We start from the raw sequence: 25,941 nt of genomic DNA on the forward strand, positions 1-25,941 counted from the left end.
TGTGATAAAAGTTCCTGAGACTTTCCTGTGTTTCGATTGTCATACATGACAGATGAGCTGTATGCTTATTGGATGTGTTTTAGAAAGATTTAACTGCTTCTCTTTTTCTTTTTTTCTTGCTTAATTATTATTGCATTTAAAAAGCAATATCTACCAAACTTTCAGTGTAAAAACATTTAATTACTGAATTGTTCTTTTCAACACAAATGTCTTAATAAGGCTTGTTGCAGCATTTCCTTAATCTGCATGTTATTCTTTTCTTTAAGAAGAAATACTATGCATGTGTTTAAAATATTAAAAAATTTGTCTATACTGTGTAGAAAATCTCCTTTTATTACTTTATTAAAAAGACAGATTAGAATGCTGCAACTTTAAATTAATGATCCGTACACTTTTCTCTAACCTGCACTTATGTAGAGATTACTAAAGTTTTAAAAACATAACTGATTATAAGCATTTTATAACTTTTTGAGATTTTTTCATTAAAATGCCTATTTCTATCCTAATCCTATTTAAAAGCTGAGCAAACTGGTTGAGTCTTTATTTTTCTAAAGGTATTTTTAAGATACAGCTTCATAATGCCCTGTAAACATTGTGTAAATGTAATTTGATACATGTTTTTGCAATTTAAAATTTTGTGCATTGAAAGTGGTTTTACACAAACTACTGAGTAGTAAAAATTTTACAATTACAATAATGTAATTTAAAGTTTTAACCAAAGAATAACTAAATGGCACTAGTTGAGCAGTCTTTTGAGATGTTTGTAATAATATAAACTGATGAACTTGTAATTTTATGCATAAATAATTTTCATGTTTTTTTCCATTCATTAAGACAAATTTTCTGAACTTCCCTCTCTTTCAATTTCAATTTCTTGTTTAAAACCAAGTATTATCTCTCCTGCTTTCCATACCTTTGCTTTTTCAAGTTTTGCAAAAAATATTTTATTTCTTGCTCTCCTGAAAATTCTTGGTTTTGATTAGAAGTCATACCTAAAAAAATAATAGGAAGTTATTTCACTTAATATGGTGAATAACTCTTCAATTATATAAAACTTCATCAAAGTGTGGGGGGGGGAATAGCCAGAAAACAGTATGATTCAAGGCCATTATTACTCAAAAAAATACATAGAATTTACTACAATATGATGACAAAAGCTTTGAGAACTTTGAAAATTATCTTAAGAAATTATAGCACCACAGATGAGGACAAAATGCAAACTGACTAATATTACTACAACAATGTGAAATCATAGCCCTTCACTTCAACATATTCAAACTCCATCTGTGACTCAAATATTTCAGGAAATGAATATCTCTTATTTGTTTATTTATATTTTTATCTTTGGGGGGATTATTTCATAAGAGAACACAGGGGTATTCTATCACCAAACTAGATCCACAGGCATTTCTATATATCTATTTCTATATTTATATATCTATATACTTTTTTAAAAGACAGTTTATAAAAAAGATGCTGAAATTTATTTTAAACTGGCATTCCACTGTCCCAGCATTCCAGTTACATGGAATTAAATTTATATATCATTGCACATCACCTTTTTTTGTTTACTTTGTAATTCCAAATATTTTCCAAAATGACTATAATGATCTAGTTGAACCAATTTTGAATAGAAAAATCCCAATGAAAATAATAGATCACACAATAAAGAGTATAATCAACTCAAGCAAAAAAACAATGTAATACTAGTAAGTGAGAGTTCAAAAATTGATGTTGTTAATTATCTAAGTAATGCCAGAAAACCACCTGAAATATGTTTAATAAAATAAATAACAATGTAGAAAATTGAAAAAAAATCAGAAAAAAAAATAGCAACAGAAAAGGTAAAAATTATATACTAAAAATATTCTTTTAAAAACAATGTCTCAGGCTGGGGACACAGCTCACATGTTTGAATGCTTGCCTCACATGCAAAAGGATGGGCTTAGTCCCCAGCACCACACACACACACACACACACACACACACACAGTCTCATAAATTAGAAATTTGAGGAAGAAAATATATCAAAGGCTAAAATCAATTAAAATACACAGGTACTGCTCAAAGATGTGTTACATGACTATAATCCCAGTATCTGGGGAGAATGATGCGGGAGCATAATGAGTTCAAAGACAGACTCAGCAATTGTGAGGCACTAAGCACATCATGAGATCCTATGTACTTTTATATAATTCCAAAGTAATGATAAAATAAATATTGAAGGGAATAAAATAAAATAATCACCATAAAATCTATGAAATACAAATTAAGGCAGTTTTTTTCATAGTAGAAAAATTTATAAAATATCAACAAAATTTGAAATCTACAGAAGTTCTTTCTCATCAGTAATTTAAGTAGAAATGAACTAATTTGAAAAAACTAATCAGAAAATGTGATTAATAAGAATATATTAAAATAAAATAAAAATATATTAATAATGTCAGATGCAAATCTACAGAAAGTTCTCTTAAGATATAAGGTTACAAAATGACTAAAAACAAAAGATATAACAAATATTACATTCAAATTGCAAAGGTGATAATAATTATATAAATGAGATAGAAAGTAGAATATCTAGAAAGGAATCACAGAAAAAAATTCAATAGCATAAAAACCAACACAGTAATAGTAGGATACATCAATCCCCAGTTAATGCAAATAAAAAAAAAATATCATTGCATTAGTACCCAGAGAGTGAAAAAACTTCAGAAAACATTAAAAACTAACTAGGTTTACAGAGGCAATCTTCTTTATAGTGTATGGAATATTGTTACAAAGAGATCAGGTTAAAAATACAAAACAAATGTTAAATATATTAAAATATTGAAGTTGCTTTGTAACATAAAATAATAAGTTGGAAAGCAAAAGTGAAAGTGATATTCAAAATTTATGAATATTAGTTTAAACCCAAATTCAGCAAGTAAGCAAGGCCCTAAGCAACTTACCTAATCATTGTCACAAAATAAAATATAAAAACAGCTGCCAGCTAGGCAGGGTAAATATACACCTGTAATTCAAGCAGCTTGGAAGTCTGAAACACCAGGATTGTGAGTTCAAAGCAAGCTTCATCAACAGCAAGGTGCTAACCAAATCTATGTAAAATAAAAAATGGGGCTTGAGATGTAGCTCAGTGGACAAGTGCCCCTGAGATCAATCTCCAGTACCCTTCCCCAAAAAGATCTTTGATGTAGCTCAGTGGTTAAGCAACTGTTCTAAAAAAAAAAGTGTCAGTAGCATCCCCCCAAATCTAAGAAGTATATGTAACACCAAATAATAAACATTATTTTTGTATAAACAAAATAAGTTATTTGAACAATTCTTTGGAATATTCTTGTTGCATCAATAACTACACATAAAAAATAAAAATGCTTCCTGATATAAAATAATAAAAGCCACAATATTCAAGGGAATGAGGTTAAATGAGAAAGCGATGAGTAATAAAATTGAAAGTATATCAATTAGCCCTCAACTTGATGGTCAATTCAAAATATATTTACAGAGCTATTCTCATTAAACAACATTCAAAAGAGACCAATGTGGCAAGCCAATCAAGTATCATTTCAAATGACTACATGAAGGCAATTTGGAATGAAAAAGTCAGAAATCTTTTCAAAGATAATAAATTATATAATATCTACAATGATCAACATTCAGGAGAGTATGTTAAGTAAAATAGTAATTCACACCCCCCCCCAAAAAAAACAGGTAATTCTTCTGAGAGATATCTACTATAGCCAAATATAAAGACCAAAAGGAATGGCATTAGGGATGAAAAAGTAAGATAAAGGAGAACTTGTTTGAAGAAAATATTTTCTGTCCAATTTTAGCTTATCAATTAACATTTTTAAATGTGAATTCCTCTTTAATTTTGGACCTCCTATCTGTATTCTTTGCTTCATTGGTTTCTACCCAATTTGATATGTCTATTTTCATTTTTCTATTCAAATCCCAAGGTTATTTCATTGGAGATCAAATGGTGACCAAAGATTACAGAGAAACATCAATTTTTTTTTATGGAATATGTCACATTTTGTTATTTTTGAGGAAACTAAAGAAGTCTTTTTAATGTTACCCTCATTAGGAAAAACCATTTTCATTTTCTACATTGTGAGCACTACTTAGAAAAGATAAGTTAAACATAAAAAGAGAAAAAAAATCTTTAACATTTTCTTTTCTATATAAACAAATGCCCAATCTTTGTACTAAAAACAAGAAACAAACTTTTTAATGCAGAATAAAAGCTACCATAGGATACTCTATAAAGTTACAAAAATAAATATTGATTTTGAATTAAAAAATTCTGAATGAAATTTAGGCTCACCAATAAAGAGTAGGTTTTTACAGATCTCTAACATCACATCTCCATATAAAGTCTGCTGAGAAGGGTCCAGGAATTTCCATTCCTCTTCCGAAAATTCAATGACCACATCCCTTAATGTCAATGGTTCCTGAAATAAAAATGAAGAAATGCATATCACACGAACCATATGGTTAACGACATAGTATTTAATTTCATACAAATTTTAATGAGAGTTAAAAGAGGTGGCTTTCACAAATGGTAGTGATGTCAACCATTCAATAATATACTTTTTTTGTGGTGCCCAGGATTGAGCCCAAGGCCTTTTGCATGAAAGGTAAGCACTCTAACTGAGCTATATCCCCAGCCCCAATAATTCATTTTAAGCAGTAAAAATGGTAGATAATTTTGTTATAATGAAACCCAGGGAGCAGCACATGTGAAGCAAAACACTGAAGCAAAAAAGTGGGAAAAAATCCAACATAATTCCAAAGGATAAATAATAGTTGCAATTAGTTATTAAATATTCAAAAGAAGCACAACCAAACAAATCAATGATACTTGAGATATGCATAGCAAAATTGTAAATAATAACTATACTCATATGACGGTGGTCACCTTAGTGAGTAGAAGACATAAGAGATCACTAAAAACACACTAAAATTTTCAACAGTCCACATAATTATTTGAATGTTTATCTCTAAAGTTGTCTATCTGCTCATTGTTTAAATATACCATAAATCTATACTGTATTTAAAAAATTACTTTCACAACATCACAACTCACTTCTTAAACAAAAGAATAAAGTTTTTAAGTATCAAACTATTACAAAACACTTAGGTACTTGGGTCACCTTGAATCACATGGCACAAAGTTATAACAAAAAATAAATAAATAAGCAAATTAAGTGAATAGACTCTTAATCTCTCAGTTCATAAGGAAACTGACATATCAGGTTTAATATTCCCAGATTTGTAAAACCACTCTCACTGTGAAACTGTATCCTCACTTGACTCATTTCAAAGTAGAAAGTGAGAGAATACTAAGGAATTAAAAAAAAAAAATTCTGAAAGGTTCTTGCACCCTAAATGCCTCTCTGACAGCTTGGAAATACTCCTTTTACCAGGGTCTCAATTATCACTAGTGAACAAACACATACATGAAGTTACTTTAACATTCTGATCTGTGATGTCTTTCTTCTGAAACAGCATTATTATTATTATTTTTTTTTTAATTTAGAGATTTAATCCAGGGTCACTCTACCTCTGAAATGCATTTCAAGAAGTTTTGATTTTATTTTTATTGTGATAAATGGGCTTACAATGTTGCTTAGCTCTGTTATAACTCATTAGGGAAAGAAACAAAATTAAATAGCAAGAGACACAAGTAAGCTACTCGGTATATACCTTACTTTTACCATATTAAAAATGTTGGTTTGAATCTCAAAAATCTACAATTCAGAAACAAAAGAAAAAGAAAAAAAAAAAAAAAACAAGACCACCAACGGAAACGAATACATCCACTCAGTGAAAGAAGTGAAAGAAACATGAACCGGTAAATTTTCTATTCTCAATTAAGTAGATGACAGATGCAATAAAGAATTCCTCCAATTTTTAAAAATAAAAACATATTTTCAGGAAGTTTGTCAGAATCAGCCCTACACTTTTGAACACTGCAAAAAATAAAATATATTAAAAAGTATTTTAGAACAAAATATTTTATAAAGAATAAGTAATGAGAAGTTATATAAAAGATCGAGTCACATCTGCAGTAAGCAGCAGGTAAGATATTAAATAAATAAATAGATAGATAAATAAATAAATCAATAAATGAAATGCTGAAGAATTTGCCTTACCAAGCTCATTCTGTTTCTGAAAATATGCTAGGCAGCTTTCAATTAAACTTGCAAATATATATAAACAACCTGGACAACCAGTATTTATATTTGATACCTACCACTTTTGGAGAATTCAGTTTGGTTACATTGTCAATTAAACTTGCAAAAAAAGTCCCTAGATTCCTATTGCTACTAAAGGAAATAATCACAAATATAACAGCTTAAAATAATAAAAAACTCATTTTTTATACTTATGGATGTTTTTATTATCAAGACAGAGGATTAATAACAAATTTTAGCAAAGACACACTCCTTCAGAAACTCTGGAAGAAAATCATTCCAGCTTTTAATGGCTATTGTATTCTTTCTGTGGTTACAAATGTTTCCATTCTCCTAGTAGTGATACAGCCTTCAAAAGAATAAAGAGAGACTACACAAACACACACACACACACACACACACACACACACACACACAGAGAGAGAGAGAGAGAGAGAGAGAGAGAGAGAGAGAGAGAGAATGGTGCTGTCATAACAAGTTACAACATTCAAGCCTCATAGAATCAGAACTATAGCAACATAGATGTTAGATCCTCCATTGAGCTTATTTTTATTCTTGCACAGAGTATTTGACAGAATCACAAAAAATAAAATTTCATGCACAGTGGATGAAGGAAGAGAGGGGACAATGATCCAGGAGAAAGTAGCAAGACAGGTTAATTATGCACAAAACTGACTATGACAGATTAAAATGTGACATCATACACTGTCTCCAGATGCAGAGCAGAGGACATAGCTGTGTACAGAGTGGAAGATTTACTTATTTTTTCTTGAAACCCTGTAAACCCACTCAATTACATGGAGCTTTGAACTATTCCAACTAATACTCTATTTATACTTTCTGCCTGTCCTTGGTAATCCTCTTAAAATGAATGTGCATGGTACTTATTTGAATACTGGGAAAAGAGAAACTATATCAGTGACCTATATCACTCAATTTTTAAGACCCTTTCCTGTTTATTTTCATGGATTTATGTATGTGAAGGCCAAATTTTAATATTGTAGATAAGGAACACTCAGGTATCCAAGATAAAATATAAAGTGAGAGAAAATACTTGCAAAGTACATATGTAGCAAAAAGTTGATATGACAGAATGAAAGTGGTTTATATTTGTGAGGAAAAGAAGGCATACCAAAAGAGTATGTTACAGTCAAAATATTTCTAAATTCACTTAATTAAAGAGGAAATATTAAACCATTACATAAATTTACAAAAAGGAGTATAAATCATGACTATAGAGACAAGTTTACAAAAAGAAAATTCACTATTGCATATCAATCTGGAAGGAGAACATGAAATAGAAAGGCAAAAAAAATAACTGAAATTACAAGCCTTGTGGAAAATTGATTTGGTACTGCCTACATAGGTATACCTCAATGAGTCATCAGTTCTACTCTTGGACACCAAAATATTGTGAATTTTCCAACAGGTTACTGCCACTGCTGTTTTCATCATGAAAATACACTGCTTCTGCAGCCATCTTTCACTGTCTAAGTCAGAGCCCTGGTTACCAAGATTCCCATGAGCCCATGCCCAGTCCCACAACAATGTCAGAGTAAAGCATAAGGTATGTGGCATCCTTGAGAATCAAGGATCTGAATGTGGACACAATGAAAGAAAAAGCAAATTGGAACAAGTAGAAGAAAGGTGAAGGACTAAAAGAATGGATCTAAGGAGGATGAAGAAACTGCTAACTGTGTATTAGATGAGAAAAGAGGTTGATCCCATTGGGAAGAAGACAGGAAATATTGTAGCAGCAGGATACTTACCCCAGTGGCCTCATATTTGGACATTCCTAAAAACCAGAATGCTGTAATCAAACAAGTATGCCACACACCTGGCTTCCTGCTCTTAGAGCTTTACCAGAAATGTCACTCTCATTTTCTTTTAAAGACTTCGAATTTATCCCTCTCCAGGCACTGCTCATCCAATTTAAATCTGCTGGTCCTCTACTTCTGAACCTATTCCGTCTGAGCTCCCTCAGATTGTCTCCAGTAACTCATACCTAATCTTTTTTCTTCTTCTTCTTCAAACCATCCCACAATCCTTATACTCAGATAACTTTTCATAACTGAACTCTTCATGCTCCATCCCTGATATTTTGAGCTACCCCTCTTTTTTTGACTCCTGGATCACCCTCCTATTTGCTCTACCAAAAAACTTCAGGCATAATTGGTGTAAGATTTTGTTTCCTACACAATGAGATACATATTTTACTCAATTCTTGTACAATTAACAAAATAAATAAATGGTCCCAATTGTTTTTTGTTTGTTTGTTTGTTTAAAGAATAATACTTTAAAATAACTAGTTGAAACAAAAAAGTTGAAGTTACCACTAGGGTGACTGGAGTGTATAGTGAAAACAAGAGGACACGAAGCTGTTCTACGTAGCATCAATAATGTTCTATTTCTTAATAGAAACAGTAGTCACATAGTATGTTCCACTTGTAATAATTCATTGATCGGTAGACTGTGATGCCGGTCAAGTATTTACATTGTTAAATATAATCAAATTAATTTCATAAAAGTTGGTGGGGAAGAGCATAAGGGAGACAAAAAAATTAGGGTACCTGAAATTACACTATTAAATGATTAATTCAAAATAAAAGAATTCATTCACTAAATATCAGTCTCAATATTTTGAGAAAGGCAATTTTTATAGGTAAAGTGTATAGGGAAAATACTAACAAAGGAGTAATACTTGAACGTATTAACACTGAATATAGCATAGAAAGTATCAGTAATTCCAAATGTTGCATTGAGAACACAACTAAAATTAAAAGAGCTCTGGTAAATTTTATAAGTAAAATTTTTATATTTATATATTATATACTTGTAAAATGTATGGTAAATATAATGATGCCTCATTTCATTATGTGGATACATTATAGAAAATGCACCATAAGGTGATTCTGTTATTTTACTAATGATGCAGGGTACTTACTTAATTCTACATGGTATATACCACTACACACCTAGGTTATAATTTAGCCATTAGAGTACATAAAGTCCATCATTAGTGAAAACATTGTGCTACATATGACTATTGGATTTAACATTATAGCAATCAATATAGATATCATGATGAGGTGAGTTATTAGCCCTGTGGAACTAAAGACAGAATACTTCAGAAGACTCTGGCCATTTAGACAATGATATAACAGAAACAGAACTACCATAAAGGAGAAAAAAAAGATAAACTTTCCAAAAAAATCTGCTTAAACAATGCAGTATCTGCATAATAAAAATGCCATTGTATCATTTCCTGGTATTAGTTAATAAATCATTCACTGGTAAAATATACCTTAATATAAAAGAAAAATATAAGATATGCCATAGTTTTTACAAGAAAGAAATTTATACAGTGTACATAATGGTTGGTGATTGTAATACCAGCTACTTGGAAGAAAAAGAAATACTGCAAAATTAAGATCAGCTTAAGCATCTTAGTGAGATGCTTACTCAAAATAAACTTTAGAAATGGCTGTGAATGTGTCTGAGTAGTATGACACACCTTTTTTAATCATGAAGAATATTAAATAATAATAACATTAAGAGACAGAAATATGGTTGTTTATTTTCAAAGTTAAATGATACCTTTATTTATTTTTTGAGAGAGAGAGAGAGAGAGAGAGAGAGAGAGAGAGAGAATTTTTTAATATTTATTTTTCAGTTTTTGGAGGAAAAAACATCTTTATTTTATTTTTTTATGTGGTGCTGAGGATCAAACCAAGCACCCCACGGATGCCAGGTGAGCACGCTATGGCTTGAGCCACATCCCCAGCCCCTAAATGATACCTTTATAACAAAACAGGAAAATACTTAAATGCAAATCATATTTATAATATGATACCATTAAAGGGTACAAACTGAAGTAACAAATTGGGGAAAAAACTAATTGCCTCACATATGACAAAATGTATGCCTCACATATAAAAAAAGGAGTAACAGAAGCTAGGGAAAGAGGATCCCAAGCCTTAGAAACACATCCAAGCCCATAGCAAATTAGAGACCCTGTCTAAAACTTAAAAAATAAAATAAAAATATTAGGGGATGTTGTACAGTAGTTAAGAATCCCTGATTTTAAAACTGGGCAGCAAAATAGTAAATAAAAATAGAAAGAATATCAAACACAGAGACTCCAAAATAGAGAAAGTAAGAGCTATGATTGGTGGCAGATTTTTATACTCCCAGCAGCTCAGGATACTCAGGAAAGAGAATTGTGAGTCCAAATCCAGTCTCAGAAGTTTAGTAAGGGCCTAAGCAATCAAGTGAGACCATGTATCAAAAGAAAATATTTTTAAAAATCTAGGATGTTGTTCAGGGGTTAAGTGCCCCTGAATTCAATGCTCGGTGCCAATAAAAGGAAGGGAAGAGATCAATAGCCACCTTTTAAAAGGAAACATACTGTTCAATAAATAAAAAAAATAGCTCAATAGCTTTAGAAATTTGAAAATGGCAATTAAAATCATATCTGTGGCACAAAAATTAAATAGTATAAGTAAAAACATGGAGCAAGTAAATTCTAAGGAACTAAAGAGAGAGTAAAAATTGTTATTTCTTTTAGGAAAGGGGTATTGAAAATATATGTCTATTCCCCAGCAGAAGCATATGCTTACTAAAATCACTGCATATCTGAACCATGATAACATATAAGGATATGGCCGTATTGGTACAAACAGCTGAAATCCAGGACATGGAGAAAAGGCAATGTACATTGAGAAAGATATAAAAAGAATAGTGTTAGAAAGGCAAAGGGAATACAGTGAGAAAATGATTTTAAAAACCCATTTTCATCATAATACATCCAGTTTGACAAATATGTGAGTCATCACATAATTTTATGTAGATGTCACATACATGTGTTATTTTGCATTCATGCATGTATAAAAATATGTAGAGTTTGAGAAAATAAAAATATACAAAAGAACATAAAAGACTTTATTATACACATCATTGTGTACATGATAAAACTCATCATTACCAAGATGTAAAATTTCCCCTAAATCTACAATATCACTTCATTAAAATATTAGCATATTTTACTTTTAATGAGAGAAGTGACCAGAGAAAAAATTCTAAAATTCATCTGGAATGTTATATGTTATATTTGAAACCAGCAACCTGAAAATTCTGAATTTAAAGAACAACTTATTTTACAATAATAAAAAAACAAAATCCATAGGTGAATGTATATGTATGTAAAATTTTATGTATACTTAATAGTAATTGAAAGGTCAACATAAATCTAAACACCTCAAGAACAACATCATATGTGAATGGTTGACATGGCCAACCTGGAGAAAGATCGACTTGGGGGCAGAATTCACTGGTGTAGTTTGTGTACCATCTGCAAAACACATGATTACAATAATAGCCGGATGATAAAAGGCATACATTAAGTGAGGGCAATGTTGGGAATACAAATAAGTAGTAGCTCCTGACTCACTTTCCATTAATGAATACATTAAATGGAAATAATATATTTCAAGTTCCTCTTAGGCAAAGTAAAAAAAATGAGTTGAAAGATTTATATAAATTGTACAACTTGGGGCTGGGGATGTGGCTTAAGCGGTAGCGCGCTCGCCTGGCATGCGTGCGGCCCGGGTTCGATCCTCAGCACCACATACCAACAAAGATGTTGTGTCCGCCGAGAACTAAAAAATAAATATTAAAAATCTCTCTTTCTCTCTCTCTCTCCCCCACTCTCTTTAAAAAAAAAATGCTAAATTGTACAACTTGGAAAATGTCTACCCTTTGGTGATCTTAAAAAGCTAGGGTAGGCTGGGATCTCAGTCCAGCCTTAGGCAATGTGCTACATAATTGGAACAGAATTATCACCAGCTAGTGAAACCCCAAGAAGAGGAAGATTGGGACCATATATATAACACCCTACCTCTAAACTGTTTTCTGTGCTTTAGATCTTAATTTTGCTTGTGCTGAAGAAGGATCCTCACATTAATACTACTAAGAATACAGAAAAAAAATAATAGTTATCTATGTTCTTCGAAGGGCTTCCATGGGCTTAAGACCCTGGGATTGGGACATAGAAGTTAAATCACAAATAACTTGGTTTATGCATTTATGGGTGTTCAGCACACAAAGAGCTCCAGTTTTCAGCTTGCCCCTCTAAAAATTCCATGACAGCCAATTTTTCCCAGCAGGAAAATTTTTCTTTATTGACTGATGTAATATCTCAACATCTTCCATTCAATAGAAGAAACCAGTTACCTCACATATAAGAAAACACTCTAGAGAAAGAAAAGTAGGAGACTTAGGCAGAGGACCCCAAATAAAAAGCCATTCCATATGCTCAAGTTCTGGGAATGAAGCTTACTGATCATAGGCAAATCTCCCCTAGATAACAAAATATTTGTTTACTATTGATTTGCAAGCATCTAAATGGGCTTCTAAAATCCCAAGCAGTAGTTCAGATAAGGGGTTATAAAGCACATATATTTGTTAATTCCCAGAAAAGTTTTCCACACACTCTCTCTGTGGATACTTGACAAACTGGACTCCACAATCTTCCCTGACATATTTGATAAACAAGTCAAATAGTGGACAATTGTATACTGAACACAGATGTTAGAGTAGCTTTCATCACCAGTCACAGTTGCGTATGCCTGTAACCCTGGCAGCTTGGAAATAAATAAATAAATAAAATACTGAAGAATTTGCCTTACCAAGCTCATTCTGTTTCTGAAAATATGCTAGGAAGCTTTCAATTACACTTGCAAGTATATATATATATATATATATATATATATATATATATATATATATATATATAAACAACCTGGACAACCAGTATTTATATTTGATACCAACCACTTTAGGAGGATTCAGTTTGGTTACATTGTCAATTAAACTTGCAAAAAAATCCATAGATTCCTATTGCAACTAAGGGAAATAATCACAAATATAACAGCTTAAAATAATAAAAACTCATTCTTTTGTAGTATGGATGTTTTTATTATCAAGACAGAGGATTAATAATAAATATTAGCAAAGACACACTCCTTCAGAAACTCTGGAAGAAAATCATTCCATCTTTTAATGGCTATCGATATTTTTTCTGTGGTTACAAATGTTTCCCTTCTCCTAGTAGTGATAGTTTTCAAAAGAATAAAGAGAGACTATACACACACACACACACACACACACACACACAGAGAGAGAGAGAGAGAGAGAGAGAGAGAGAGAGAGAGAATTTTAACATTTATTTTTTAGTTTTTGGCGGACACAACATCTTTGTTTATATGTGGTGCTGAGGATCGAACCCGGGCCGCACGCATACCAGACCAGCGCACTGCCTCTTGAGCCACATCCCCAGCCCAAGAATCCATGATTTTAAAACTGGGCACCAAAATAGTAAATAAAAATAAAAAAAATATCAAACACAGAGACTCCAAAATAGAGAAATAGATCTTAATTTTGCTTGTGCTGAAGAAGGATCCTCATATTAATACTAATAAGAATACAAAAAAAAATGATGGTTATCAATTTTCTTGCAAGGGCATCCATGGGCTTAAGACCATGGGATTGGGACAGAGAAGTTAAATCACAAATAACTTGGTTTATGGATTTATGGGTGTCCAGCACACAAAGAGTTCCAGTCTTCAGCTTGCCCCTCTAAAAATTCAATGACAGCCAATTTTTTCCCAGCAGGAAAATTTTTCTTTATTGACTGATGTAATATCTCAACATCTTCCATTCAATGGAAGAAACTAGTTACATCACATATAAGAAAACACTCTAGAGAAAGAAAAGTAGGAGGCTTAGGCGGAGGACAACAAATAAAAAGCCATTCCCTATGCTCAAGTTCTGGGAATAAAGCTTACTGATCATATGCAAATCTCCCCTAGATCACAAAATATTTGTTTACTATTGGTTTCCAAGCATCTAAATGGGCTTCTAAAATCCCAAGCAGTAGTTCAGATAAGGGGTTATAAAGCACATATGTTTGTTAATTCCCAGAAAAGGTTTCCACACACTCTCTCTGTGGATACTTGACAAACTGGACTCCACAATTCTGACATATTTGATAAGCAAGTCAAATAGTGGACAATTGTATACTGAACACAGGTGTTAGAGTAGCTTTCATCACCAGTCACAGTTGCACATGCCTGTAATCCCGGCAGCTTGGAAAGTTGAGGTAGGAGGGCCTCGAGTTCAATGCCCAGACTCAGAAAAAGTGAGGCACTAAAGCAACTCAGTTAGATGCTGTCTCTAAATAAAATACAAAATAGGGCAGGGGATGTGTCTCTGAGTTAAATCCTAAGTGCCTACCCCCCAAAAAAGAGAATAGTTTTGTCAATAATCTAATACCAAACAAAGAGTCGAGAAACTATTGATATGGAAAAAAAAGAAAACCCTTGTACTCTGTTGGTGAAATGTAAGTTTAAAAAAGTCATTTGTGAAAACAATGTAAACTCCTTGAACTATTTAAAACAGAAATAACATATAACATGGTTAAATTAATTCTGGATATAAATTCAAGGAGTTAAAATGAGTAAGTAAAAGAAATGACTGCATGCCCATTATCATGTAGCAGTATTGCCAATAGTCAAAGGAAAAAAAAAAAAAGACTTAAGTAAAGGGTGTCTCAGGAGATTTATTTCAGGTGCAGGGCATCCAACTACTCTCCAGATAATCTCCACACAATATTTCAGAGTGCTTCTCCCTTTCCAGTGTACAGATACAGTCTCAATACCTTGCACAGTAATATTGCCCGGCTTTCAGGGTGACTTGCATTTTCCCAGTAGATTTTTTTTATTATCTAGGTGGAAGCAGAACCTCAGTCTCCTGCGCACTGTGAAGAAAGCCTAAAAATGAATCTGAAGGAATGACAAGCTCCAGAAATTAAAACTCGATCAGATAGTGTAAGTCATAGCTTTTTTACTTATCATATGTTGGATTAAACAATTATCATCCAAGAGCACATGATTGGAAACTGCTTCTCTCCTAGTCTGAATCCACTGAGCCTACTATCTAATAACAGTAGATGTCATCAACTCCAGGAATGAAAGAGGCAAGAATGAGTCAAGAAGCTTTGTAATGTTGTGAACAACCAATTAAGAAAAAAGGAAAAAAAAAAAAAGAATGAGTCAAGATGGGCATGTTCTTGTGTGCATTTACTTCATATTTTAAAGGTGATTATAATTGAGTACAGACAACAGGTTTTTTAAAAGGCAAGTTTATCCAAAAGTTATGGAGTCTAGCCTGGCAATAGGATATTTACATTAAGCCTTTTATATAGGATAATATCAATGTATGAATTAAATGCATACATATTATTAATTACTGAAAACTATATAATGGGCAATATTTTTTTTTATTAAAGTCTCTTGATCTAATTTCTAAAAAGACAGTTAGAGCTCTCAACTGGGAAGCACTCCCCTAATCTCCAATTACAAATAATATGTTAGGCACAGGTGTAGATTTAACTATTTTAGTGTATAAAATAAAAAAAGACATAGTTGAAATTTATTTTAATCACAAAACTGAATATATCTAGAGTATTCTTATTATGAGACAAATATAAAATTACTAATAAAGAATATATATGTATTTAGAACTCCATCCTCACAACTCCCTCAATTTTAATGCTCTATCACAACTTAATTCATAATGATCTCATTCCATTTTGAGAATATGGCTTCGCTGTCCTCAGGGAGTCAAAGTGCCTGGGCCCCTGCATTCCATACAAGAGATATGAGAATACACTTTCTAATAAATGACTTTCCAGAAAACCAAACAGCAGTAGTGACACTGCCCTCAGAAAGAGAAGTAAGACCAAAAGACAAGGTATAAAAGATAATGATTTTTTTTTTCTATTTGATGCTGGACACAGACTCATTCCCATTTCAGATGTCAGATAGCATAACAGAGAGTTCCAAGAGTTGGATATCTCATTTTGGTATATCTTTTCACAGCGTTGACTCTAAAACTTAAATATATTAAAGACAAACATCTTATTTTGTAACTTAGCCTTTGACCTAATGCCTACCTAGGCTGTGATATTGTTTCCTCAGTTTGTATGAGGTATTGTGACAGTTTTTGCATCAATCTGATGTATACATGTCTGCATAAGCTAATAGCACCTCAATAATGGTCCAGACTTAACTTAGGGAAAAAGGAAAACAGTGCCAATAAGGCAACTGCTGTTTTCCACAGAATTTTCTCCAAGTATGTGACAGAATCTTGGTTTCCAATTATAAATGGTGAAGGATTCACTCTAAAGCTTATTAGATTTTGATTGGGCTGCTTTATTAAGCTGGGCTTATCTGGGTTTTTCTGGTAGAAAAAGTTAGCTGATGGCTGGTGAACTTCAGAGGGTTACCTATCATCCTCACAAGCAGCACCTTGATTTTCTGCTTTGATAATTCCTCCACTAATGTTGGCTTGTTATTTTGGACACAACAAGATTTGAAAAGTAAAATCAAAATAAATCAAGATCTTCTGAGTGTAGGTACTATAGTATTCACTTTCATCTTTACTGGTTCCTATGAGACACAATAAATAAAAAAATGCAAATAACAGTGGTGGGTGCCTGAACATAATACAAGTGTCTCAGGAGACTGTGGCAGGAGAATTCTTAAAAACATTCTTTAAACTGAGCCTCAGCAATGTTGAGAAACTAAGAAACTCAGTGAGAACCTGTCTATAATAAAATACAAAATAGGGCTGGGGATGTGGCTCAATAGCCAAGTGCCACTGACATCAATTCCCAGTACTCCACCCCCACTCCAATAAAAAAAAAGAAAGAAAAAAAAGAAATAAATATTATATAAACTTAGGAATAGATTCTGCATTTTAAGAGGTGAAGATGAAAAACACAATACGTAGTTTATAAAGGCAGAAAATAAGGAAGAATTGCTGATATCAAGCCCTCTATATCATTCAACCCTAATTTATACATGAAGCTTATATAATGATTTGAAGGAAAAAATGTGTTTGTACATCCACAGCTATTAAGCGGACCAGGTAGAATCCAGAATCAACTATGCATGACTCCAAATCCCAAAGATTTCCACTAAACCACATACTACATGCAAATTTGCTTACTCTCTGAGGTTTTGGACAGAGACATACCAAAAAGAGCAGGATCTGTATCCATATTGTGTACATCACCAGTGGGGATAATATACTCAAGAGTGTTCTTCTGAGCCTTCTAAAAAGAACTTGGAATAATTTTGAGTAATGGCTGATGTCTCAATTTAAAAAAAAAAAATCAGTAATCAACAATATATTCTTAATTTCTTACCATGTGAGAAATATGAAAATGCTACAATGCATTCCACAGGCATGGCATTAACATATTCTATGGAAATTTTAGAAAAAGAATACATCATCTGTGTCCCAAAAGTTCTAAAAATGAAAATTTAAAAACCCATGAAAGAGTGTAGAAGAACACAGCACTTTTAAACAAGATACCACAGAATACACTAGAATTCCCTGATAAGATTATTATCTGTGCCTTTATATATGACAACATAAAGCTACATGGAACTTGTGTCAAAACAAAAGGATTTCAAATAGACATAATTGGGAAATGCATTTGATGATTATGATATATATGCATTGATAGAACACTATTTTAAATTTAATTGCAAGAATTATTTTAAATATCATAAGATAAATCCATATATGAGTTAGAGTAAAAAATAAATATGAATGAGTAGAAAACAAATAACAATTTAAATAAAAATCAATTCTAAAAGAAACCTGAGGTACGTAAACCCCCCTTTGTCACAAGAGTAATCCCTGGTATACAGATAAAAATTCAGTTCCAGCTATTACCTAAAGAGGCCACATTTATCCTAAAGTTTTCTGATTATTAACACTTCTGTTAATAAGTGAGAATGATTTTCAATAATGCAAGTTAACAATATTTCATCTTTATAAAATACAAAAACTAACAAAACATGGTGGCACATATCTAAAATCCCAGGGTCTCAAGAGGTAGAGGTAGAAAAATAATAAATTCAAAGTTAGCATCAGCAACTTAGTGAGGCTCTAAGCAACCTTGAGGGGTTCTGTCTCTAAATAAATATGAAAAGATATGGGGATGTGGATTAGTGGTGAAGTGCCTCTGGTTCAATCCAAGGTAAAAAAAAAAAAAAAAAGTGTTTTTTTTTTCTAAAAATATTGTGCTTCAAATTTTTCACTAGTTGTTCTTCTTAATGTCTCATAAAATTAAGTAAAAAGGTTCTGTCATTACATATTATATCTTACTGACATTGACATATCCTATTACCTTAATCATTATAATTATTTGAATATTCAGGTAGTATATATACAAATAAGATTGAACAACACAACAATGGAAGAAAACTAGAAGTCTATAAGTAAACTCCATACCTCTGGTCAATTTAATTTTGACAATTGTGTCAGAAAAATTAAATGGAGAATAAGTAGTCTCTTCTTTAATGTAGATTGATATAAATGCATGTTTCTGTTTCAAGTAATGTTGTTGGACTTTACATGAGATTATGTACAATATTTAACATAAAATGTGTTTTACACTAGAATATAAGAACTAAAACTATAAAAAATTAAGAAGAAAACAATTACATATTTATAAATCAGATTCAGCTGTGGAGTCTTCCTTATGCTTCCAAAGTAAAAATAAGAAATAAGAAATTGGACTTGAAAAAACTGCTGTACAAAAAATAACCTCACAATGAAAGTGAAGACATAATAATCAAGTTTTCCTTTTTGTTTTCAAAGACCTATCTTTTCCAAGTTTTTAGCCTTGGCTAGAGGGTAGACTTTCCTCCTTATTGAGAGGCTGATTGAGCCCAGAGCCCAAATAATTACTTTTTTAGGCTCTCATACTCCAGTGCCAAAATGCACCCTTCATAATTACCCAACAATAAGGGACTAAACCATTGAAAAAAATGTTATACATCCCAGAGACCCCACATTTTTTAAGCTGTTAAGTCAATGATAATTCCTAAAATCTAGATGACTTCATAGTACATAGTATATAGTACAGATTACATAGAACTGCTACCACAGTTCTAATATGTCTTTGTTATACCTTTGAATGAACAACTATGTGTTTATTTTTGACATTATTCTTTTGTTCCTTTTGCCTATCCAAAGCAACTGTTTTATATTATGTAAATAAAAATTATAAATATTTGCAAAAATACCCTAAAATAAAACAATATGCTAAAGAAAAAAATGTAAATATGCAGAATATTGAAAATTCCATGCCTCTCTGATACAAAAGTAAAATTACATTGATGGTTTCTTGGTAAAATAAAGAATTACTAGATGAAGAAGCATTTATTTCTGAAATATAGCAAAAGTAACTGGAAATGTATTGAGACTGTCATTCATATAGGAATATTTATTACTGAAGTATTCATAAGAACCAATATGTGAAATCAATGCAAGGTAAATAGATAAATGGAAACATGTAAATCCTCACAGTAGACTGTTACTCAGTAATATTATATTGGTGTTGCTAGAAATTGAACTCTGGGCCTCACACAGCCTAGGAAAGCACTCTACCTCTGAGTTATTATCCCAGCCATATTGAGCAAGTAGGATTCATGAGAGCACTAAATGTTACAATGAATGTGTACATGGAAACCTTTAGCTATTTGAAAGTAAGCAGAGAAACTGTAATGCGATTTACAATTAATATTATATTTAATTTTTTGCACAAGTAAATTCATGAATCCAAAACACATATAAGTCACTGCCTAGAGCTATGTGAAAAAAAAAAAAAAAAAAGGAAAAACTGCTAGTGGGCACTAATTTCTTTTCATCTAAAATAGTTTCTGAAACTAAATGCTAGGGATGGTAAACATGTGAATATACTAAATGATAAAGAATTACACCCTGAAAATATTTATAGTTAATTTTAAGTTCACATGTGCTTTCTAGGAATAAAAAGATAAATAATTTATGGAATTCATAAAGCAGCCAAAATTAAAGCCTGTAAAATAGGGAAATAAAAATGTAACTTATTACTGTTAAAAAAAAGCACTGAGTTTTCATTATGGGATCCACTTACATTTATGTGAATATACTGTGACTTTTTAAATTTTTCATTGTTACTTTATAATTTGTAATAAGTATATAAAAAACTATGTCTATACATCAACCACTATTGTAAAGTTGTCAAGTTTTTAATATTCTTATATGAATTAATATTCATTTTTTGTGAGAGTGTGTGTGCATGCACCAATGGAGATCAAATCCAAGATCTAGCACAAGCATGGCAGGTGTTTGACTGTTTTACCACAACCCACGTAAAAATGTGTATTTTTAATCTTGGTGTGTTCTCTCTCTCTCTCTCTCTCTCTCCCTCCCTCCCTCCCTCTCTTTCTTTCTGTTTGTCTCTGTCTGTCTGTCTGTCTCTCTTTGCCTCTCTCTTAGCCCCTCACTCTCTTTCTCTCTGTTTTGTATTTTTGGACACAGATGGCACCCTGGAGTCATTTACCACTGAACTACATCCCTAGTCCCTTTGATTTTTTTGGCAGAGAGTTTTTCTAAGTGTATTAGGCTAGCCTCTAATTTATAATCCTCCTGCCTCAGCCCTCAGTTCTGGGATTACAGGCATGTCTTGCTATATCTGCCTATTTATCTCTTTTTGAAAAGATATCTAATGCCAATTTTCAACTGTATTATACATATTTCTTATTGCAAAAGAGAACATTTGTTATGTTCTAATTAACATTCTGCTAATACTTTATAGATTGTTGCTGTTTTATGAGTGAATAAAAATTTCACATAATTAAATAGAATCTTCTAATACTTCACATATATGCTTTCTTGTATTGCCTATTTATTTTATATAGATTATATACTTGATCTCCCTGCTGATTAGTGTGCTCAGTCTCACACAATCCTCAGTTCTCTGAGCTCCTCAGGCTCCTCTCTCCTGCTTTTGCTCTAGTTCAGTGTCGGCAATTTCTCTTACCTATGCTCTTGCATATGTCATGGGTCTTACTCTAACATAGCAAGGAATAAGTCTGCATTAAAACAAAGAAAACTCATCTATAACTCATAGCCATGTTTTCAGACAGAAGAAACTATACATAGGGACACTCAGATTTATGAAAAAGGAGTCACAAGGCATTTACTAAAAGACAAAATGAAAGCTGACAAATAAGATCCTGAGCATAAAGTTTCCTGACATGTTATTTACACATAAGTTATATGAGTAACTCACAAAGATGAAAATTACACAATTTATCATACATTGGTAAAACTGGCAATTTTGGAGGCCGAGGCCAGATGATTACAAATACAAAGCCAACTAAGCAAGGTCATTCTATTTCCAATTGTCCTCTCTTAAAATCTAATAACTGTAGGGGGCAGTGGAACACTACTGTAATCACAGAAATGATGAAGTTTGAGTCAGGAGGATTGCAACTTGGAGTCCAACTTCAACAACTTAGTGAGGTCCTATGCAACATAGAGAGAGCATGTCTTAAAAATGAAAATTCTCAGGCTGTGACTCATTGGTAAAGTGTCAATGGGATCAATCCCCAAAACCCTTAAAATGTCTAATATCTGAAATTTACTAAAAATGAATTAATTATCTAATAGTTCTTTGAATTACAAAATTAGCACTTAGGTGAAACAAATATGGCCTACAAGTTTATTAGCCTCTACTTTAATTTCTATTTGAAGGAGATAACTAAAAGTTGCAAATCAAAGGAACATGATATATATTGTAAATAACTGATGAACTGTAATCTCCTGAGACCAGGACATATACATTACTTTTAGTTCATTATCCAGTTTCATAAAGCCTAATTATACTAGTATGAGTTTAATAACCAGTTTTATTAACAAATATTAATTTAGTAATAAAATAAAAAACAAATGTGAAGTATGTATCTTGTTGTGGATGGACTTTTAATTTTTACGAATTTAAGTATATGTGATGCTTAGAATTGAACCCAGTACCTCAAACTTGCTCAGCAAGCACCAGGCATGATGGTGTACATCTATAATTTTAGTAAGTTGTGATGGTGAGTCCAACCAAATAAGTACAGGATTCCTTGTTATGATGGTGAACTTCTGCAACACCAGTAGCTCAGAAGAAAAAAAGCAGGTAATTTTCAAGGTTAAAGGCAACCTCAGAAATTTAACCAAAAAAAAATAAAAAGAGTTTTTCAAGTAACTCAGTGGTTAAGTTCCTCTACGTTTAATTCCTGATACTAATGAAAGTACAAAACTAATTGGGCAACTAAGGAAGAGACGATTTTGCTCAATTATAGAGCACTGCTAGATTTGATCCCCAGTACAAATAAGAACAAAAATAAAAAAGAATAAAATAAAGAGCCATACATTTACTTAAGTCAATTCCACAGTAAAATTAAAAATTAATTAATTAATTAATCAGTGCCTTTTGAGGACTGGTTTCCATTGGTGAATAACTAATGTGGCACTAAGTACATGCCAGACTAGAAGATACACATCCTGAAACTTTTGGTTGCACTCTGAAAAAAAAAATGTGCAAATTAGTAGAATTAAACAAGGATTTTTGTACCCAGCCAAATGTATGTGTGTGGGTAATAAAAAAAAATGTTAAACACTTCAGTCTAAAGACACTCTCTATTTTTTACATGTTTTTCTTTAGAAACCTCAAAATATGTGTCAAACAATATAAAGAAGAATACTAAGAATGCTTACCACATAGTGAGAGGTTTTTTTTATTTTGTTTTTATTTTTCAGGTTAGAGTTTTTTTTTTTCTTTTTTTTTATTATTTTATTGTTGGTTGTTGAAAACATTACATAGTTCTTAATATACCATATTTCACAGAATGATTCAAGTGGGTTATGAACTCCCACCTTTACCCCGTATACAGGTTGCTGTGTCACATCAGTTACATTTCCAATGATTTACAAATTGCCTTTCTAGTGACTGATGTATTCTGCTGTCTATCCCATTCTCCACTTTTTGAGGAACTAGGGACACATATTCTAAATATGCAGTTTTATATGTTGCTTTCAATATCCATTAAGAAAGTAGAAAATGTGTATTTCTATTGCCTTTTATACTTTTGTTTGTACCTTTACGTGTCTATTTTCTGGAGCTACTTTTCTGGACCAGCAATTATAAATAGTTGAAATTTTTTTCCTGTTCACTAGTTCTCCTGGGCTAACCTTTCATGAATACCTTCATGCTATCATGCTAAAGGTCTCTCAAAATATTATATTTTAATGAATGTACGCTGAGTAAATTATGAGCTGTTTTTAATGGACACACTGTGGTAACATATTAATTACTAAAACAACTCACAATCACCTATGAAGTAGTCACACTACTATTTTCTTTATAGGCTTATCAGATGTGATGATAACCTGAATAAATACAATTAAATATTTATTTTTTGAATGAAACTAAATTTTGTCATTGGCCTACTCATCATAAAATGACAAATTTGAGTACAAAAAGTAAAAAGTGTGTCTGAAACTAGCTACATTGGGGTCATATAAGATTGAAGAAATATGAGCTTATTCATTTTTAGTTACTACATAGCTACAAAAATATTAAATGTTGTAAAACACTGTCAATAACATGACATTAACATGATATATATTTAATTTAGTAAGTACAACAGAAAAATTATAGAGAAACATTACCCCCCCAAAAAAATTTGCTAACACAATAATAGTTGCATAATGAATGGAAATATATTTCTGTAAGAGCAACATAGTTGTATTTGCAAGTTTAAAATGACATCAAATTAAGACGTGCAAGATCTAGCAGGGTAAGGTGGTTTAAGCCTAGAATCCCAGTAACTCTGGAGACTGAGGATGGAGGATTTCAACTTCAAAGCTATCCTCAGCAACAAGGCACTAAGCAAATCTGTGAGGCCCTGCCACTGAATCAAATACAAAAAAGGTCTGGGTATGCGGCTCAGTACTCCAGTAGCCCTGAGTTTAGTTTCTAGTTATCCCCACCACCAATCAGAGACTTTGATGGGAAACTTTGAAGAAACCAATATCAATGAGGTAGAAAAGTAGAGAATGGGACCATAAAATTGAAATTGATCAAACTACATTCACTTGATGAAACAAATGATAGGAAACTAGCCAACAAATTGACCAAATTTAAATTGAGTAGGTTAAAAAGCTGGAAATAAAACAGCCAATCTCCAAAATATAAAACTAGAATGATCAGAGTATATATATAACAGTAGAAAGCCTCCTTTTGTGAAAATCAGTTTTTTTAGTTCCAAATAATAAAATGAGTCCTTATTAGGTTTATAAGAAAATAATAGTCAAGGCAGAAGTTATCAGAAGTAACTAAAAGCAAAGAGAACATGTGAGTATCTAACATGAAGAGAATGGTTTAGCAAAGAACACCAATAAGTTACATCACAAAGAAACAGGTATTTCTCTCTCTCTCTCTCTCTCTCTCTCTCTCTCTCTCTCTCTCTCTGTCTCTCTCTCTTGTGTGTGCTAGGGGATTGAACCCAGGGCCTCATGCATGCAAGGCAAGCACTCTACCAACTGAGCTATATCCTCAGCACTGCAAACTAGTATTGAAAAATGAATCACAAATAAACTTACATACTATTCAGAAATTTAGCGTTGCTTTATCAACCTGTTTCTTACACTCAGAAAAGGCAGGGAAGTTTCAATCATGTTTTATAGCAACTTTCTTCAATGTTCTCTTAATTCCTACTTAATTCTGATCACATTATTATTGTGGAAATTTGAATACATAGATTTAATTTTCAGTAATTTTTGATTTTTAATATGACTAAAAAAATTAAGTCACTTATTGGAATGAAATAACCAAAAATTATTTCTTACAATTATGCATTATTTAAATACAAGACTTTCACAGTGTGAATGACTGTGAGTATATAAATTTTTATCAAATTGATGAAATAGCCATACTTCCTATAGAACTCTAAGAGAAAATTATTACTTGCATTTTCTCAAATCTTATAGCTTCTAGTGTTCTTTAGCTTGTGACCACAAATACTTCTCTTCTGAGTTGGTGGAATACAAAAGATAGATAAGCCTTCTCACAGGGAAGATGATAGGAAAACAGCAGGGAACTACCCTCAATTTCCACAGGGTCTGAGAACCTTATTATACAATATGGAAGACCCTCCTATAGACTGACTATTCCAAACATTGTTTGCAAAGATAGAAAAAAGTCAGTTCATTGAACAAAGTGAGTGAAGTGGGTTTGTGCCTCTGCAGATGAGAATAAGTTGTAAAAAAGCAACAAAAGTGAGTTCAGGACTGGGCATTACAAGACTTAGCTGACAAAATCCTGAAAACAAAAATTCAGAAAGCACTTTACCCACCTAAGCTTATTTGAGAGAATCAAATTCAGATGAACAGCAGAGGAAAGAGGCATACCCAAAGGGATATAACAATATCTATTTTTATTGAATTTTTATTATTATTCCCCACAATTATAGAGTTCTGAATCACCTCAATTACTACTTTCTTCATCTTTTAGGTGCCATCATTACCTTGTACACACAACTCATGCACACTGAATTTACCCTTGACACCACCTTACCACTGAAGCATCTTGATTGCATTCCACCTTGGACACTGGTACTATCCTTCCACTGAAAGTGATTCATTAGTTATGAATATTGTTCTTTTTCTGCTCTCAATACTCTTGGAAATGTTGGGATTCATGATAGGTTTAGAATTATAATTTTCAACACACTTATCATAGACCCATTTGATAACAAGAGACCACATGTATCTAAGAAGAAGGAAGAAGAGAA

At 32.1% G+C, this 25,941-nt stretch overlaps 1 long non-coding RNA gene across 1 annotated transcript; it reads right to left on the reverse strand.

Moving 5' to 3' along the window:
- Positions 1-900: 900 nt before the first annotated feature.
- LOC308640125 lies at positions 901-25,860 on the reverse strand. Its single transcript, XR_014020181.1, has 3 exons — positions 25,725-25,860; positions 4,324-4,450; positions 901-992 (listed from the first exon to the last, which is right to left on the reverse strand). It is a non-coding gene; the product is annotated as an uncharacterized lncRNA (long non-coding RNA).
- Between the last annotated feature and the right edge of the window lie 81 nt (positions 25,861-25,941).

Source organism: Spermophilus citellus (genome assembly GCF_964194105.1).
Source record: "Spermophilus citellus genome assembly, contig: SCAFFOLD_574, whole genome shotgun sequence".
NCBI lineage: Eukaryota > Metazoa > Chordata > Mammalia > Rodentia > Sciuridae > Spermophilus > Spermophilus citellus.